The sequence below is a fragment of the Chlorocebus sabaeus genome, chromosome 9 (assembly GCF_047675955.1).
Source record: "Chlorocebus sabaeus isolate Y175 chromosome 9, mChlSab1.0.hap1, whole genome shotgun sequence".
NCBI lineage: Eukaryota > Metazoa > Chordata > Mammalia > Primates > Cercopithecidae > Chlorocebus > Chlorocebus sabaeus.
Window position 1 is genome coordinate 111,747,840 of NC_132912.1, and position 21,465 is coordinate 111,769,304.

Sequence of the window (21,465 nt, forward strand, 5' to 3'; positions counted from 1 at the left end):
TACTGGGTACATAACGAAATGAAGGCAGAAATAAAGATGTTCTTTGAAACCAATGAGAACAAAGATACAACATACCAGAATCTCTGGGACACATTTAAAGCAGTGTGTAGAGGGAAATTTATAGCACTAAATGCCTACAAGAGAAAGCAGGAAAGATCTAAAATTGACACTCTAACATCGCAATTAAAAGAACTAGAGAAGCAAGAGCAAACACATTCGAAAGCTAGCAGAAGGCAAGAAATAACTAAGATCAGAGCAGAACTGAAGGAGATAGAGACACAAAAAACCCTCCAAAAAATCAATGAATCCAGGAGTTGGTTTTTGGAAAAGATCAACAAAATCGACAGACCACTAGCAAGACTAATAAAGAAGAAAAGAGAGAAGAATCAAATCGACGCAATTAAAAATGATAAAGGGGATATCACCACCGACCCCACAGAAATACAAACTACCATCAGAGAATACTATAAACACCTCTACGCAAATAAACTGGAAAATCTAGAAGAAATGGATAATTTCCTGGACACTTACATTCTTCCAAGACTAAACCAGGAAGAAGTTGAATCCCTGAATAGACCAATAGCAGGCTCTGAAATTGAGGCAATAATTAATAGCCTACCAACCAAAAAAAGTCCAGGACCAGATGGATTCACAGCTGAATTCTACCAGAGGTACAAGGAGGAGTTGGTACCATTCCTTCTGAAACTATTCCAATCAATAGAAAAAGAGGGAATCCTCCCTAACTCATTTTATGAGGCCAACATCATCCTGATACCAAAGCCTGGCAGAGACACAACAAAAAAAGAGAATTTTAGACCAATATCCCTGATGAACATCGATGCAAAAATCCTCAATAAAATACTGGCAAACCGGATTCAGCAACACATCAAAAAGCTTATCCACCATGATCAAGTGGGCTTCATCCCTGGGATGCAAGGCTGGTTCAACATTCGCAAATCAATAAACATAATCCAGCATATAAACAGAACCAAAGACAAGAACCACATCATTATCTCAATAGATGCAGAAAAGGCTTTTGACAAAATTCAACAGCCCTTCATGCTAAAAACGCTCAAGAAATTCGGTATTGATGGAATGTACCTCAAAATAATAAGAGCTATTTATGACAAACCCACAGCCAATATCATACTGAATGGGCAAAAACTGGAAAAATTCCCTTTGAAAACTGGCACAAGACAGGGATGCCCTCTCTCACCACTCCTATTCAACATAGTGTTGGAAGTTCTGGCTAGGGCAATCAGGCAAGAGAAAGAAATCAAGGGGATTCAGTTAGGAAAAGAAGAAGTCAAATTGTCCCTGTTTGCATATGACATGATTGTATATTTAGAAAACCCCATTGTCTCAGCCCAAAATCTCCTTAAGCTGATAAGCAACTTCAACAAAGTCTCAGGATACAAAATTAATGTGCAAAAATCACAAGCATTCTTATACACCAGTAACAGACAAACAGAGAGCCAAATCAGGAATGAACTCCCACTCACAATGGCTTCAAAGAGAATAAAATACCTAGGAATCCAACTTACAAGGGATGTAAAGGACCTCTTCAAGGAGAACTACAAACCACTACTCAGTGAAATAAAAGAGGACACAAACAAATGGAAGAACATACCATGCTCATGGATAGGAAGAATCAATATCGTGAAAATGGCCATACTGCCCAAGGTAATTTATAGATTCAATGCCATCCCCATCAAGCTACCAATGAGCTTCTTCACAGAATTGGAAAAAACTGCTTTAAAGTTCATATGGAACCAAAAAAGAGCCCGCATCTCCAAGACAATCCTAAGTCAAAAGAACAAAGCTGGAGGCATCACGCTACCTGACTTCAAACTATACTACAAGGCTACAGTAACCAAAACAGCATGGTACTGGTACCAAAGCAGAGATATAGACCAATGGAACAGAACAGAGTCCTCAGAAATAATACCACACATCTACAGCCATCTGATCTTTGACAAACCTGAGAGAAACAAGAAATGGGGAAAGGATTCCCTATTTAATAAATGGTGCTGGGAAAACTGGCTAGCCATAAGTAGAAAGCTGAAACTGGATCCTTTCCTTACTCCTTATACGAAAATTAATTCAAGATGGATTAGAGACTTAAATGTTAGACCTAATACCATAAAAATCCTAGAGGAAAACCTAGGTAGTACCATTCAGGACATAGGCATGGGCAAAGACTTCATGTCTAAAACACCAAAAGCAACGGCAGCAAAAGCCAAAATTGACAAATGGGATCTCATCAAACTAAAGAGCTTCTGCACAGCAAAAGAAACTACCATCAGAGTGAGCAGGCAACCTACAGAATGGGAGAAAATTTTTGCAATCTACTCATCTGACAAAGGGCTAATATCCAGAACCTACAAAGAACTCAAACAAATTTACAAGAAAAAAACAAACAACCCCATCCAAAAGTGGGCAAAGGATATGAACAGACATTTCTCAAAAGAAGACATTCATACAGCCAACAGACACATGAAAAAATGCTCATCATCACTGGCCATCAGAGAAATGCAAATCAAAACCACAATGAGATACCATCTCACACCAGTTAGAATGGCGATCATTCAAAAGTCAGGAAACAACAGGTGCTGGAGAGGATGTGGAGAAATAGGAACACTTTTACACTGTTGGTGGGATTGTAAACTAGTTCAACCATTATGGAAAACAGTATGGCGATTCCTCAAGGATCTAGAACTAGATGTACCATATGACCCAGCCATCCCATTACTGGGTATATACCCAAAGGATTATAAATTATGCTGCTATAAAGACACATGCACATGTATGCTTATTGCAGCACTATTCACAATAGCAAAGACTTGGAATCAACCCAAATGTCCATCAGTGACATATTGGATTAAGAAAATGTGGCACATATACACCATGAAATACTATGCAGCCATAAAAAAGGATGAGTTTGTGTCCTTTGTAGGGACATGGATGCAGCTGGAAACCATCATTCTTAGCAAACTATCACAGAAAACCAAACACCGCATGTTCTCACTCATAGGTGGGAACTGAACAATGAGATCACTTGGACTCGGGAAGGGGAACATCACACACCGGGGCCTATCATGGGGAGGGGGGAGGGGGAAGGGATTGCATTGGGAGTTATACCTGATGTAAATGACGAGTTGATGCGTGCAGCACACCAACATGGCACAAGTATACATATGTAACAAACCTGCACGTTATGCACATGTACCCTACAACTTAAAGTATAATAATAATAAATAAATTAAAAAAAAAAAGAAAGAAAGAAAAGCTACTTAAATTGAGCCTCAATTTCCACATCTAAGGTCCACCCATATCTCCTTCTACAGCAGTTCTCCAATGTGCCTGCCAGGGCTGAGGTTTCCTTTTTCAATTAATCTCATTTTGCTGATCATCTATTTAGGAGTCTTTACAGTTGCTCATCCATTTAAGGTTATCCTTCTATATTCAAGAATGCTTATGGATTTTCTAAATATTCTTTCTAGCATTTCAAAAGATTTGAAGAAATTGAAGGAACCTGTATTTTATACTTAGGTCTCTGTATTGAATCAGTTTCAAAAGTTTGCTTTAAATACCTTCAATTTATACTCTTTTCTAAGAATGGTGTTGCATTCCCTTAAAAGGATTTCCCCCTTAATTGCATATAACCATTGCCTTGTAAAGAGATTAGCATATGTTGTCTACAGCTGTCCTCTCCTGCTATAAAGAGTCTCTCATTTACATCCTAATTAACTAGCTTCTCTGGAATGAGCTTCTTCAGGATTTTAAATCAAATTTTAATCCTACTTTTGCTATATCCAGAGTGCAGGACAGGCTGATAAGATCTCATGCTCTTGACTTATAGCCTCAAATTTAGCACCAGTAAAAGCCACACACAGTTAATAAACTGGGGGAAAAAAAAACTGAACTAGGTTTGATCTACCTGAACACAAGTGTCACCTTTGGTAGTAGAACCTCCCTTCCTTGTCAGCTGATTATAGGTTGGCAACCACTCAGTCCTCAAACTAAACTGTTTCAGCTAGCCTTCAGTAAAGCTGAATTCTGCACTCTTCTTCCAAGGCTTACAAACTCAAATTAGCTCAGCATCAGACTGCTAAACATATAGGCAAACACAGTAGCAGCCAGATATAGTAGCAAAAGAAACTTCAAAAGCCTCCAGCTCAGTAATTCTTGAGACAACTTCTATAGCAAAAACTCCAGAGCCACACTGCAACTTTCCCCCCTTTAATTGTTAAATTTTTAAATTATTATATAAAACATATGAAATATATATATACAGTAGACCCTTAAACAACATGTCTTTCAACTGTACTGGCCCACTTATACATGGATTTTATTTTCAATAAATACAGTTGGCTTCCATAGCTGCAGGTTCCACCTCAAACAAATACAGATTAAAAATACAGTATTTGGGTGATGCAAAACCCACAGATATGAAGGGTCAACTTTATATAAGTGGGTTCCACTGTGGGACATGACTATGCACAGATTTTGATACACATGGGGGTACTGGAACGATCCCATATGGATAGTGAGGGATGACTGTAGTATTCTACATATAAATGTATCATATCAACTCAACAGTGAGCATAAGTCTAAAAATCTAATTATTCAAACAAAGAGGGTAGTTTGACTTACAATCCAAAAGAGAGTTCTCTTTGAAGTGAGGTACCTCAGAGTACAAAACGTGTTACGGTATACAGTGAACTTAGAGAGGCCCATAGTCAGTACTCTGGTTTCTCTTCAGATTGTATAAATCTTTTGCCTTTTAGAAATGCCCATATCCATTACTCAAGGCTTTCATATTATCATTGGCAGGGGAAAAGTTAGTAATGCACACCCTGATAATTTATGCAGGGTTTCATCCCACTCCAAACCCAGAAGAAAGAATGGCCTGTGTTCTTTGATCCTATTAAAAGTAAAGTTCAAATGTATGTTCTTTGTCAAAATTATGTGCCCTAACTTTGGAATTTGTGTCATTATTTCAAAAAACCTGCAGGACTAGATTAACTGACTTGATGCATTAAGATTTTTAATGAAGGACATCAGTGAGGTAGTCTGAGGTTTACAGGCAATTAATTTGTAGTCTCCTGTGTCAGGTGCCAACTTTACACATCCTCAGTCTATACCATCAAGGTAGTATATGGTGATTTTTGATTTGGGAGGCAGCTATTCTAGCTGCACATGTACATATGTCCACTTTTAGAGGATTCATTGCATTTACAGGATCATTCATTAATTTATAAATCTTTTTATGCTTTCACTTAGTAGTACTCTACTAAGTGCTGGGCATGGTATGTTCCTGTGCCAACTAAGTTGTGCTTAGAATGAATGCCAGTATGTGGTTGGTGAGAAGTAACTGGAGTCAGGCAGCTTCCCTAATCAAAAAGCACCTCCCATTGCCACTCCATAACCTCTTACTGAGATTTGAATTTTAAAAGTATCAGTTCCTTTAAAAGTATATAGAATGCACTGAAATCTACAAATAAAAGGAGGTTTTTATACATCAGTGATAATAGGAAAATGCCCTTGGAAGAGGCAACATAAGAAACTTACCCATTCCTAGCTTGCTGGAGTGAATCTGGGTTTTGTTTTTGTTAGTTTTTCAGCTGGTTGAGGGTGAGGCATCTCTGAGACTTTGAAGTTTTGAGACAGAGAGGTTATTATTCACTACAATGTAGAATACAAAGAGCAAACAGCAAAAGGAGCCTCACAGGGGAGTGGAACAGAGAGGGGGGATATGTCTTTTTTTTCACTTTGATTTTAAGATGTTCATGGGCATAAAGTAGGTGATGTCAGGCCAACAAGCAGAAGCAGAGGTCTACACTGTGAGACTGATTGGCATTGGGGACTCAGGTGTGAAGTCCTCAGCATACAGAGGGTAGCAGAAGCCATGCATGTGGCTATGTTTAACCAGGGAGAGTTTTAAAATGAGAAGAGATGCTCAGAAAAAAATTTATGAGGCAGGCAATATGTTCCTATCAACAGGAAAATTAGCCGCAGAGAGAGTATTTAATATTCTGTTTCACACTTGGTTAGTGATAAAGCCAAAAGTCCATTCGAGCTTTAACTCAGTATGTTTTTCACTGATTCATACTGTATCCCTGGTCCACACATTTTTGTTGACTGTCTATCATCTTCCCAACTTGTATAAGCTACATACGGAAAATAAGTAAGAATAAGGCAAAGCCCCTCGCCAGTCTGAAATGCTGTTGCACATATGCTATTTGATTAATTGCTAGTGGAAATGCTAATCCCTAGGCTTGGAAGTCCCTTAGTCTATTTTTCACCCTTCTAATCCCTGGTCATTTATTACAATCCTCTTAGCTATTACTTATTCTTGGAAGCTTTCTTATTCCACCACTCCATGATAATTTTGGAGCAGATATTTTTTAAACTAATTTGATACAACATGTAATGTTAATTATCTTCTTACATGTACATATCTTATATCCCAATTAGACAGAAGGATCTTCAAGGATCAGAATTCTACTTCAGATGTCCTTAACTGATCTCCTTCTAATACAGGAGATTAGTAGGAAAAATATTTATCAGAAGAATGAGAGAATCATAGACATTGAAGTGTCAATATAAATAAAACAACAGAGACAGTTATTAGTGATGTGACCAGTTGGTAAAAGGTCCAAGAAGCAATTAGCCAGGCGAGGTGGTGGGTGCCTGTAGTCCCAGCTACTTGGGAAGCTGAGGTAGGAGAATGGCGTGAACCCTGGAGGCGGAGCTTGCAGTGAGCCGAGATTGCGCCACTGCACTCCAGCCTGGGCAACACAGCGAGACTCTGTCTCAAAAAAAAAAAAAAAAAAAAAAAAGACATCCGTGTTGAAGATGTACTTGGGTGGCAGTAGGTTAGAGAAGTCTCTAATTTTGGCATATATTAAAATGAAAGGTTACTGGCACCCCAGGAGGAACTCTTCTCAGGAAGTCAATTAGCAGAGGCCCAACACATGACCCTATCTGTTCAGCACTTTAAGGTCATTATCCTATTCCCTTTCATATATTCGTGATCTGAAATGATCTGAAATTAGTTTTGGTTTAGTGTAATATCATAACTATAACAATGATTTAGCTGCAATATCAGGATCACTTGGTGAACAGTTAGTTCTAGGAAAAGAGGAAACTGGGTGCTTAGAGAACCTCAGGATAAAACATCCAACTCTCAGGGGTATGTCACTGATTCAAGAATAAAAATGAACCTTCTTGTGGTAGTGCCTAATAGAACTCCTCCATCCTAGGTCCTGAAAGTGCAGAGACAGAATTGGGTTTTGAAAAGCAACCTAGTGCTGGCCTTGGTCCTGAAATACCTGTGACCCTCTCCCCACCGCCTAAGAACAGAGAAGGGAAAGAAAGAGCTACATCTAAGGGTATAGTGGTAGATAGAGCTGGTCTTTGATAAACAATGAAGTTAGGTCCAACTTGAGCTCTCAGTTTCTGCATATTAAATCACCCCTAATCCACACCTTACAGACATTTAATGATGCCCCCTCCACATTGCTTTATTTGTTCTCCAACCCTTCATTTGTTTGAAAGCATCTATGACTATGTCACTTCTCCCTAGAGTATATCCAGTGATACTCATTCTTTATCTTGATTTTTGTAAACTATTTGTTTATTTATTTTGTTTCTAGTATTTGCTTGTCAGTCTGCTAAATTCTATGGAATATGCTGCCCTCAAAGACTATTATAGACTTAATAAGAGTAATGGGAGAACAATATTTGTAGCTCTCTGACTGCTGAACATCCCATGCTATAGATAAACAGTTTTTTATAAATTTAACATCTATCATAATTGATGGATAATACAAATATTGTCTCTATATTTTAAGATGCAAAGGCTAAGATTCAGAGAAGTCAAATGATGTTTTTAAAGGCCACATATTTGTCAAAAGTAAAGCTCTGATTTAGCACCAAGTCTGATGACTTCAATGTTCATGTCCAGTCCGGTGCACTATATGTTTATAGGTAACTATAACAAGTGGTTTGCAAAATAAAAAACAAATACTAACAATTGTAAGTGAAAATAGAGATAACGGTGGAGATGTAACCCAGATAATTTCTTTTGTCAAAGCCATATCCCAGGTGCCTGAAATAATGTCTTTATAGGATTAAGATTTAATACACATTTATTAAACTTCTGATACATTTGATAACTTCTGGCTGAAAGTAACAGGAGAACAGAGTTTTCAAGGAAGTGTGTTGTGAGTGTGTGTGTGTGTGTAAGTAGAATTTGAGACCGACATTAAAAAATGAGAAGGGTATGTATGTATTAGGAATTAAGTGATGGGAAATTATTTCCTGGCACATGTGAACAGAATAATCTAAGACACTATGTAGGAAATAACTAGAAGATTTTTTAAAACATAGTTAAGTCTAAATGAATCAACCCTGAAAGTCAGTAAATAAATTCTAATGTTAGAATTTTAGATCTTAGCCTACCTGTACAATACAGAGAACAATGCTTTTAGAGCTAGTACTATTCTATTCTACCTAGAACCTCTTCACATACAGAGTGTCTCAGGTAAGTCTAACTTTGGAGATTCTCTACCAGTCATCTTGTGTGACCTGAGATAGCCATATGAAATGACCAGGTATGAGTGAGACGTTTCTTCAAAGTGTCTGTTTATCTTTAAAATGCCAGTGTATTTTTGCATTTATTAATATTTGGTTTAGTATAAATATATTTCCCAATATCATTGAACAAAATAGGCACTCTTGGGAAAGTAGACTATATGTACCTTGTCATGTGTTCTATGACAAACTACCACTAACCATGAAGCTCTACATTAGTTGCTTGAAGTCTGTCTTTAGAAAGATTTAACTTAACTTCCTCTCAGAACAAAACAAAACAAAGTAAAACAAAAGGTGGTGTATAGTCCATTCTTGCACAAATGTAAAGAAATACCTGAGACTGGGTAATTCATAGGGGAAAAAAAAGAGGTTTGACTGGCTCACAGTTCCGCAGGCTGTACAAGAAGCATGGCAGCATCTGCTTCCCAGAAGACTTCAGGGAGCTTCTACTCATAGTGGAAGGCAAAGCTGGAACAGGTATCTTATTTGGCAGGAGCAGGATAAAGAGAGAGAGAGAAGCAGGAGGTGCTGCATGTTTTTTAAAAACAAGATCTCATGAGAACTCACTCACTATCGTGATGAAAGTACCAAGGGGCATGGTGTTAAACCATTCGTGAGAAATCAATCCCCATGATCCAATCACTTCCATCAAGACCCCACCTTCAACATTGGGGATTACAATTTGACATGAGATTTGGTGGGGACACAGATCCAAACCACATTAGGCGGTACAATATTTATTTGTTGATCACATTTAGAGATTTTAAATACATTTTGAGACTCGAAGAAGGTAATTGGTCAAGTTGTGGGCTTATAAAAATTGGATCTGTAAATGTTAGGCTTAAAGAAAACTTTAGTTAGAGAGAGAGAGAGAGAGAGAGAGAGAGAGGGTGTATGTGTGTGTGTGTTGGTCCAGAAGAGTTTATTTTAACATCCAAATAAAATTGTGCTGTGAACAAATTTTAAAGAAAATAAGCAAGTAAACAACAAAATACTGTTCTACAAAGAAAAGGACAGATGAGAGCATTATAGGAGAGGATATCACTTCTCCGGATGCATATACTCTCTAAAGCTCTAAAGCACACCTGGTTGTTTCTTGTACTGACAGAATCCTTTCTATACTCCTGGCATAAAGCAGATGCCTGAAAAAGTCTTTTGAAGAAGCCGCATCATCTATAAACCAGTTTTACTCTTCTCTTCTTATTCTTTCTCCAGCCCATTCAGACAACTGTTAAGTGAGCTCCACTGCCTTGGGTCCTTGCACGTTTTCTAAACATGAAGGTGGACCAAACACTCACAAGCTACTCACCCGATGGCAGCGCAAAAATATTAACAGTCATAGAAAACAAGATGCTTTCATGGAGAGAGCTGAAATTGGGAGTTCATTTTATTTTTGGCTAAACATCATAACAGTACCTGGCATTAAATCACGCATTCTAAAATGAATGAAAACATGAAGTAATTATTCAATCAATAAGTGTGTTTTCCTTAACTTCCTTCCTTCCTCTCTTAAAGCCATTTTGAGCACCTACTGTGTGGCAAGCACTGGTAGAAACACAATGAAGAACATACTTCCTGTGTCCTCATGGACTATAGAATATAATAAAGCAAAGGAGATCATCAGGAATAAAGTGACCCATGACATAAAATAAATGGAAAGGGTGATCTAGTGGTACAGCTTTCCAGAGCAGGGGGAAATCACTTCACAAAATGGCCATAGTGGTCCTAAAAAAACTATCAGGTTGATAGAGCTAGGATTCTCATTTTTAGGTGAATCAACTGAGGCTGAGAGGCACTAGTTAACTTGTCCTGGGTCACATAGCTAAAAAATGGTGTATCCAGGATTAAAAACAACAATCTACCTTTCTTTTTATCACTCCACACTCTGTCTCAACAATCAAAAGGCATATTTTAAAACGTTAATTTTAAGACTATCAGAATATGGCAACAAGTTATGCCTGCTCCCTTCTAATTAAAAGATTCAATGCTAATCAAGTCTAATTTGAGAATTTTGAATCTGAAAAGTTTATTGATGCAGAGATAATCTTCAACTTTAATATCAAATATTAATATTCTGTAATGCACACCTCCTTTCTCTTCTCCATATTTGACATCATTCCTCTTCTGTGCCAGAAGGAACAATTAGTCCTTCCATAAATAGATCAATATTCACTCATGCTGTAGACTATGGAATCCAATCTCTAGTATCCTTTCTGCATGTTGGCACGAAGCCCACCTCATGAAACCAGCAGTGGGCATTTTTCTAATTCTACTTTCAAAGGTGAGGAAACAGTCTTAGGGATCTATTAATCAGTGTGACTTGTCTCATGCAGTTGAAAAGTGGTAGATAAAGGTTGTGAGCAGGTCTCTGGGAGTCCAAAGTTCTTGTTCTTTCACTCTGTCATTGTTCATTTTATCTTAATATTCTGTTTGCAGTACAATTACAGCTAGAGATTTTAGGTGCTTTCTGTGCTACTTGTTTTTGATAAAACCTTCCTGATTCTACAAAAATAAAAATAAAAACATCTTCAAAAATGGCCCCATTTTCTGCCATGTGATGCTTCATCCCTGAGTTTCACTATCTCACAGATGGAACAGCAGCAGTACAGCTATGGCAGAGCACACCCACAGGGTTTACAAACAACGTTCTTGCCTTTTCAAGCAGGGTCCATCACAAAGATGTGCAGATGCAACCGGCTATTGCTCATATTTTGGCTTTATTTTCTAAGAAAATAAAATCTGGCTATAACAACGTCTGAAATGGAATATTTGTTTATATGACCTAAGCCTCCTTATGCAAATCATTGACCATCTCTATATGAGTTTTCAAGAAATGTATTGAAGGTGGACATATAATTTTTCCACGAATGTCAGAATAAAGAAGGGAACCTTGCAAAGCAAATTTTAATCAAAATAAATCTTCTTGACCCATATTCTCTATATAACATTTCCCTGGTGGAGGAGAGAGGTGTTCCCTGACTATTATTTTAATTTTCAAGGACTCTTTTTAACTCTTAAAATAACTGATAAATAATGGCAGAAGATAAATGATAATGAAGTACAACACAAATGAGTTCCATAAAATATTTATATGCAGTGAAGTTGTGTTTGGTAGTATCTGAACATAAAGAAACATAAACAGGACATTCCATTGCAAACAAATTTTCCATACGACTCCTTCTCTTTTGCATTTGTGTTTGAAGGTCCAATTATGGGTAATAGAAAAGAACTTGAAAAAGTCTGTACCTTTTTTTTTCTCCTGTTTTCCAAAAGTTCATCTTCAAAAGGTAAGTATAATAATATGTAGCACTTCATAGTAACTATGTGTTTATGGATCTAATATTCATTGTTCTGAAAAATTACTAATGAGACCAAGAGTTGACTTTTATAAATAATCATGGTCCATCTGCATTTTTTTTGGTGACAATAAACCAGGAAATATAGAACACCTATGCAATAGCTGTTGTGAAAATTGAGAGAAAGAATGCCTGGCACTTAGTAAATGGTCAGTAGATGTTGAGCTTTTGTTGCATGTTTGAAGATTTGCAGAAGTCTATGAAAATAAATCAACTGTCCTCTGCGTGATTTAACGCCAGTATGTGACAATGACATATCTCCAGGCTCCATGACATCTGATTTCTATCAAAGGTTTTGAAAGCTTCTGTATACTTTGTTCTATTTTTAAATACTTAGTTGGCAAACATTATGGCTCATATGTAGTCAGTCTTCTCCCCTCTGTCTGTGATGGTCAGCACTAATCAGCAGTTTCTAGCTGAGTCTAAACAAGGTTTAAGCATTCTTTCTACCACATACTCTGAACAACACTTATTAAATCATTTGAGTCAGCACAAGAAATGTAGCAAATTTGCCATTTGCCATGCCAAATTGTTATGATTCCTCTTCTAAAAATACAACCTAATGACATCATTCTGAACTGCAGTTTGAGAAGGGAGTGAAGTTGTAGGATAGGACTTAAGAGTCAGAAAAAGACAATGACTGATGCTCCTTTAGCATCTGCTAAGCCCATTTCTTATCATAAACACTTATTCTTTATTACCCCAGCATGGTGATTTACAAGAACATAAATTACAACATTTTGGAAATTTGTCAACTTGATACTCCAATAATAAAATATCCAGATTCATGCAGGTGCTTCTGTAAACATGACAGCAGCATTTATCCTTCAAATGGCTGGGAATGAAATAAAGAGAATGACAACCAACAATTCCTTTTAACACGTAGAGAAATATTACTGCATCTCTGCTCTTACCGATAGGAAAGTTAATTAAGCTTTGATGCAGAACTTACAGGGAAAAAAGATAGATAAATGTATAATTTATATTGAGGTAACTGAAAATATGGGTATGTTCTTAGCATATGATCTTTTATTTGAAGAGTGTGTAAAGGGGAGCTTTCTCTCACTGTATCCCTCTAAGAAGACAAAGGGCTCCAAAATAAAATGGAATGTTTTCACATGTGAAATGAAAGTATGGGGTAAGTGGTGAAAGAGTCCCTAGTATCTTGTTCCACAGAAAGGTAGCATAAAAGAGTCCTGTATTATGCCTCTTTTGTGACTCTATTCACGTAGCAATTACTCATCACAGCACAACCACATCACCCATATGAACTGAACAAAGCCAAAAAGTGGGAAAATTGGCTGGGAGATCACTGACAGTCTTTTGATGAATGTGGAAAACAGGTCTGTTTCACCTTATGTCTGTGCAACTCATGTCCATTTTCCTTGAGATGTAGTCCCAGTTTTGAATGGCTGCCTCATCCACAGAAGTGGGGCCGCTTTGTTTTAACCAATTTCTCCCATTTGGAATGGGTGTATTTACCCAATTCCTGTACCCCCATTGTGTCTAGGAAGTAACTAACTTGCTTTTGATTTTACAGGCTCATAGGCAGAAGGGACTTGCCTTGTCTCAGATGAGACTTTGGACTTGGACTTGGACTTTTGAGTTAATGCTGGAATTAGTTAAGACTTTGAGGGATTGTTGGGAAGGCATGATTGGTGTTGAAATGTGAGGATATGAGATTTGTGACAGGCCAGGGGCACGATGATATAGTTTGGCTGTGTCCTCACCCAAATCTCATCTTGGATTGTAGCTCCCATAATCCCCATGTGATGTGGGAGGGACCCAGTGGGAGGTAATTGCATCATGTGGGTGGATTTTTCCCATGCTGTTTTCATGATAGGGAATAAGTCTCACGAGATCTTACGGTTTTATAAAGGGCAGTTCCCACGCACATGCTCTCTGCCTGCCACCATGTAAGACGTGCCTTTGTTCTTCCTTGGCTTTGTGCCATGATTGTGAGGCCTCCCCAGCCATGCTAATCTGAGAGTCAATTAAATGTCTTTCCTTTATAAATTACCCACTCATGGTTATGTCTTTATTAGAAGCATGAGAACAAACTAATACAGGTGGTCATGGCCTGCTTCTTACTACTTTCCAAGAGTCACGGCTTTTTTCACCATCTCCATCACCATCTCCTTGGAACTTAATCCCACTTTCCAAAGATAAATGTTTCTCAAACCTCAATTAACATGTCTATGCAGTTTCACCAAGCTTCTATGGAGGGTCATCACTTGTGTTGATATGCTTTTCCTGAATTAATAAACAATCGGTCCAAATTTTCTAGCCAATGTGAAGAACGGGCCTAAGATGAACACAGACGCTTTCCATGGGGCTATCTCCGTAAGCCTCCACTTCTTGATCATGCCTAGTTTTTTGTTCGTTTGTTTGTTTTTTATTGTTGTTTGTTTTTTGAGAGGGAGTTTCACTCTGTCACTCAGGCTGTAGTGCAATGGCTTGATTTCGGCTCCCTGCAAATTCTGCCTCCTGGATTCAAGTGATTCTCCTGTCTCAGCCTTCTGATTAGCTGGGATTACAAGCGCCCAACACCATGCCTGGCTAATTTTTACATTTTTAGTAGAGACAGGGTTTCACTATGTTGGCCAGGCTGATCTCGAAATCCTGACCTCAGATGATCTGCCTGCCTCAACCTCCCACTTTCCTTTTTTTTTTTTTTTTCACTAAATATTATGACCAATGCTTATACCAGTTAAAAGTTTTATCTCTTTGTGTGTGTGCATGTGTGTGTGTGTACATTTTCTGTGTGGGAAATAAAATCTCATTATCAGTTAAGAAATGGGACAAATGCCAAATAGCTGCTAAGTGGCCAAATTGAAATTTTAAATCAGGATTATCTGATCCCAGAGTCCAAAATTCCTTGCAATTCATCAGACTGCCTTGTTCATTTTCTTCTAGACAGGCAAATATCATCAGATCCTTTGCTTAACAATACCCATGTCAAATGAAGAAAATTTACTTGATTCAATGCCAAAACATTAATTTTTCTTTGAGTACTTTTTCTAAACCAATGCAAAGGGCTATTAGCTTCCATCTTGGTATGGACAGACATATGGGCTCTTCTGTTTGGTAGAAAGCTTAAAGACAAATGTGTCCCTTAGATTCCTCATAAATATATATGCCACATAGAATATGATTATCTTTTTTGGTTTCTCAAGCTGTTGGGTTAATCTCACCTTGACAACTCAATTTTTCTCAGTTTCATTTCACAAGTAACTCCCCAGTCTGCAATGAGTAACATGTTTTATAAAAAATCTTCGAAGTTGTTGAGTGGGATACCTCAGAGTCTGAACATAGGCTCCTAAGTAGGGCTCAAGATAGAAGTTATGGAAGGATAAATCACTAAAATTCTCCCTCAAGAATTTTCTGTTGCTTCCAATTCAACTAATAATAAAGATCAGAATGAGTACTTTCCATAATATATGTCCCCTAAGAACATACATGAATTATTTAATTTAATATTTATATAAACCTAAGTACAATATAATTTCCATATTTTATAAGAAAATTGAAACTCATAGAGGATGAGAAACTTAATTTAAATTTTGTAGGTGCCAAAGCCACATGTAATATCAAAGACTGCAAAACTCATGCTGTGACCACCATGTTATTTCTCCCAAACTGGAGATCCTAGTCCTCATCTCAGCTGCTATGGCTCTATTTCCTGTCTTACTTTCCAAGATATAGCTGGGTATGGCAAATCAGCTTGCTTGCTTCAGCCTTGTAACACTTTTGGGAATAGATGGGTTGTAAAAAAACTGATAATGAAGGGGAAGAATAAATTGGTGATGCCAATTGTTGCCAAAAACAGAGACTCATGCAATAACAAGCATATTGTAGCTCTTTAGCCACGTACCTGACTTTAAGGAGTGTAACAGACAACCTTGTAAATACTGAGTGCCAGCTTCCATATACTCCTGCCTTCAGGCGATAGATTTTCCACTTTGTAGCTTGTATTTTCCTTTTCTCCTTTAAAGTTGTTGATGTTCATTTTACCCTGTAATTCACTTGCATCTCTTATCTTTGCTTTTCTAAGTGTGTTCTGAGGAGCAGTAGCTCTGGCATCACCTGAAAGCCTGATATAAATGGAGACAATCAGCCCCAAATCAGCGCTATTAAATCAGAATCTGGTAGTTAATTAGATCCCCTCATGATTCAATACACACTGCAGTTTCCGGCCTTTGCTCAAAGCCTTAATCCTACTCAGGATATCCACGTCTCTCCCTTATTAATTCTTGCTCTTTTGCTTTATCCTCCCTCTTTTTCTCTGCTTCTGTGCAATAGAATCAGAAGTAGTTCACCTCTATTTTAACATGCCTTCATCACAAACACTTTCTCAAACCCTGGTGACTGTGTGGAGAAGAAATTTTGAGGACATTACAGAACTTCTAAGAGATTTCATGGATGGAAATTCTTCCTTTCTAGGCCTTAAGACACAAAGCTTCAGTTTCTGTCCTCTGCCATCCACTCAGAAGCTTTCACGTTTACCTGTCAGAGTGTTTTCCCATACGCTTAATATGACTTTTCCAGGTGGATGGTGAGGGCATGTATTCTTGCTGCAATCTCAGTTATTATGAACAGTTATATACCAATTTATCTTCTATAGGTATACAGCTGTATACCTCTTACTATCGAGTCATTTCTCAATTTTGTTCCCTCTCCAAACGATGAACTGATTTAACCAATTCCACTGTCTACAACTCTGTTGCAATACACACTGCTAGTGGCTACAGTGGATCCTTCCAACCTCTTTATAATTTTGGGGACACACAAAGGCAGATTTGCCTATCCACAGGAATCCTCCTCACCTGCTCCCATCCTTCACTGCTCTCTTCTTCAAATCCCTGAAGTGATCTTGAAATAGCTGCCTACAAAAACGTCTATGTGGTTATGCAGCGCTCAGTCTCAGGCTGGTCATGATAAAGAACATTTACTAGAAAGCTTATTTGTTTGTATGTTTATGAGTCCTGATGCCCTTATTTCACTGGTGCCTACACAGAACTCCAGTCTGGCAGGAATGATAAAGATCACTTTCATTAAAAACCGCAATTTATCTCCCTTCTGCCCATTCCCTTGAACTTTATTACTATAAGTCATGATAATCAGAAACCAGAGGAAAAGAGAAAAGGCTGCCTCTGTTTAAGATATGAACACAGGAAATTCACCGCTTTCTCTTTGGGGATAAGAATCGACAAAGTAGCATTCAGGAGATGCATAAAACCTGCATTGCATTCCTTTAAGAAGATAATTGGCAGCACTAGATTGTTTACCTAGTTCAAGGTTAGAGGTTTCTCTCTCAGAAGGTTTATCTCCTTAAAATGAAAAATCATGGAGAAGGGAAAGGAAGCTATGAAGACAAATGACTAATTGGCTGATTAATTGGTAAAGAGACAGACGGGCATGAGAAAGGAGGGGGGAAGTAGCTCTCTTGAAAGCAGCCAGTGCAAATAAAATAAATGATGTTCGGGTCTAGAAAAATGCATCACTTCCCGGCTTACACCACTCTAATGTACCTAAATCGGTCAAAGTGGAAGAGCACTCATTTTAAATGTTTCATAATAAATACTAGTCTTCTCCTGCTTTATATTTTGCTTAGCTTAGTTAGAAATTTGCAAGTTCCCCTTCATAAGGTTAAAAAAATAAAAAAATGAAAACTCAGTTTCTTCCTACCAAATAAAGTGGAAAATAAGGTCACCTCTGAATAATTTCCCCACCCCCACTGCTGGAGGGATCCTAAATTTGCCCCTTCCTTTTTTCTGTGCTAAAATCATAACTGTTGATTACAGTGTCAAAAACCCAATTTAAACTGAGTCCTGAATCCCTTAAGCTAAAACCAGAAAACAAACAAATCAACTGAGAAAATACCTTCGGGGAAGGCTGGATCTAGAAATTCAACAAAACTATTATGTATCTCCCTGTTTCTAACACTTGCCTCTGTAGCCCCTGCTTTGACAGTGAAATATGTGTGTGGAAATTGGAAACTTAGGGATTATACAAATTTTGTAATTATCATGTTGTCTGGATATCTGTAAAATCATGATAATAATATAAATCACATAGACTCATGTGGGAAGAATACTTAGGATATAGTTTGTTACATACATAAAACATAATCATGTTATAAATAAAGAATACACGTCTTTCCACGTTAACTCATTCAGTTCTAATCCAATCTTTCAGATATCAAAATATGTCACAGAGACATACAGTTGACCCTAAAACAATGGAGGGGTTAGGAATATCAACACACTATACAATGAAAAAAATCCACATATAACTTTTGACCCCCCAAATCTTAACTGCTAAGAGCTTCCTGTCAACCAGGAGCCTTACCAATAACATAAACAATTGATTAACATATTTTTTATGTTACATAAATTATATACTGTATTCTTACAATAAAGTAAGCTAGAGAAAAAAAGATGTTACTAAGAGAATCACGAGAAGAAAAAATATATTTCCTATTCATTAAGTGGAAATGAATCATCATAAAGTCTTTCCTTCTCATTATCTTCATGTTGAGTAGGCCGAAGAGGTGGAGGAAGAGAAGGGGTTGGTCCTGCTGTCTCAGAGGTGGAGCCAGAAGGAGTGAAGGAGGTAGAAGGGGAGGCAGGAGAGGCAGGCTACTCAGTGTGACATTTATAGGAAAACGTCCACATATAAGAGGACTTTTGCAGTTCAAATTTGTGTTGTTCAAAGGTCAGGTGTAATTGAAAAATTCACAACGTGGGTTGTTTTCTCACCTTCATGTATTCTTTAGGTATTGTCCTTGCCCCATTCTAAAATATCTCCTTTAATTAATCTTCCTTAACCCTACTATTCCATCGTAAATGGTTCATGTTTATGAATAATAACAAGCTTCCATGTATTATTGACCTTTCACACGTTTCTTCTTGATTACACAACTACTGGACGGTAAATAATGAGGGAAAGAGAGCTAGTCTACTGCACTGCCTCTGTCCTCCATCATTTTTCATAGCTGTGCCTACTAAATACTGGGACTGCACACCTGAGGGTTGCAATGCATTGTACCTATTATTTTGCATAGTTATCTAAAATATGGGGATAATTTACTCAATCTCATATGGCTTAGTATGAGGAAATTTTAAGGTCAAGTAAAAAAAAAATACACACACACACATACACACACAGTGTGAGTATCACTTATTCAAAGTGTTTAGGACCAGAAGTGTTTTGGATTCCAGATAATTTTGGATTTTGAAATATTTGCACATACACAATATATAACTTGAGATATCTTGGGAATGGGACCCAAGTCTCAACATAAAATTCATGTATGTTTTATATAGACCTTATACACATAGCCTGAAAGCGATTTTATACAACATTTCGAATCATTTAGTGCATAAAACAAAGTTTGACTGTAACTTTTCGCATGAGATCAGGTGTGAAATTCTCCACTTGTGCAGTCATGGTAACACTTAAAAAGTTTTAAATTTTGGAGCACTTTGGATTTCAAATTTTCAGATTAGGGATGTCCAATCTGTATTTATTTTGCAATAAAATACAAAACAGAGTCATATTTTTTATGTTCTTGTTTCAGTTCTCACCACCATGGGCTTATAATGCCAAACATAGAATACAACGGGACAAGAGGCCATTAATATGAGTATACGACTAACCTGTTCTACATTCAGGTTCTTCTTGTTTCACCAGTTTTTAATGATAACATGTTAAATGACTGCTACCATAAATATTCACTTACAAAATTTTCTTCCTTAAACTGAGTGGAAATGTAAAGGTTTTAGTTTTAATTTTTTTATTTTTATTATTTTTACTTTTTTTTTTCTGAGATGGAGTTTCGCTCTTGTCACCCAGGCTAGAGTGCAGTGGCACAATCTCGTCTCACCACAACCCCCGCCTCCCGGGTTCAAGCAATTCTTCTGCTTAAGCCTCCTGAGTAGCTGGTATTACAGGCGCATGCCACCACGCCTGGCTAATTTTTGTATTTTTAGTAAAAACAGAGTTTTTCCATGTTGGTCAGGCTGGTCTTGAACTCTGACCTCAGGTGATCGGCCCACCTTGGCCTCCCAAAGTGCTGGGATTACAGGCATGAGCCACTGTGCCCAGCCCAGGTTTTAATTTTTAAATGTACAACTTGAGGTTACAGGGAAATGTTTGGAAGCACATTACATAAATATATGCAAATAGTAGAATGCATGCAAATTCTTCCTAGCAGTCCTCTCTCTGCTTCTGGCCTCTAAAAATCTATGAAAGTTAGCTCAAAGGGCAGGCTGGAGTGGAAAAGGGAGGTGGAGAGGAATCCAAGATCCCAGGGCAATTCTAAGAGAATTAGCCTTTTTTTCTTTTTCTCCTATGAGTGGTGCTGTGGAGAAATAACAAACTCCATTATCTTGTAAACACATGAAACTCAGAAATAAAAATAACTACTTCTGTTGTCAAAAGTTTGATGAGAGAAAAAATAGAAATACTCCTTGCTCTAAATATTCTATTTAAGTTAAAGACATCAACACAGAGGTTACTTTTTATCTTGAAACTTTTATTTGCCTATTACTGTGAGCAAATATTTCTAAAATGTAATGAGTAACTGGAACATTCAAATCTGGAAACATATGGGAATAATCGAAACAAATTCCAACGTAGAAGAAAACAATAGAGCAATAGCAGTTTGTAATAAGAGAGATAGAAAAAAAAGGTCACCCTGGGGAAGCATTTTGATGTTTAAATATTTGATAAAACTTTATTATGGCAACCTTAGAATGAACAAATCTTGGGCCTATTTTTGCTGGACAGAGGTAAAATTTAAGGATAGCCATCAATATGCACTGTGGGTATACATTGATGTCGGGGAGCTGTATATGAAATGCAAAAACATATCCTTGCTCTACTGATTAATTTGGTAATATACCGCATATAGGATGCAGGGATTTGTCTCATTTATTTTATCCATTTGGTAGTGAATACAGAACAGTGGTGAAAAAATACACTTTGAAGGCAGACAAAACTGATTTTGAGCCCTGCGTTTCATCATGTCCTAGTTGTGCATCTTTAGGAAAATTTCCTCTCAATTTAATTTTTCTCATCTATGAAACTGAGATATTGCCATTACCTCTTACTGTAAGAACACATGAGAAAAAAATATACAATGTCTTTAGTATCATGTCTGGCACATAATATGCACTGAATAAATGTCAATGATGATCTCAGATGCTGACGATTGTTAATGATGATAGTGAAGATGCTAGATTTTGCACGTATAAGACCTATACCCTTAAGGAAATATTTTTGGAGGAATGGGAACTTTTAAGACACTCTATAAGATCTTAAAATAGTTAAGACATTATTAAAACATTATCTGAAGCCCATCAAAAACATTCATAGCAAGTTGTAGAGGCACAGGATTCTAGGATCAATCAACATGACTAATAAAGGGAAGCAAAACCAAACATTTGTATTTTGTAGGAGTGAAAATTGAGAATCACAATCTAATTAGCAGCACCCGTTCCTC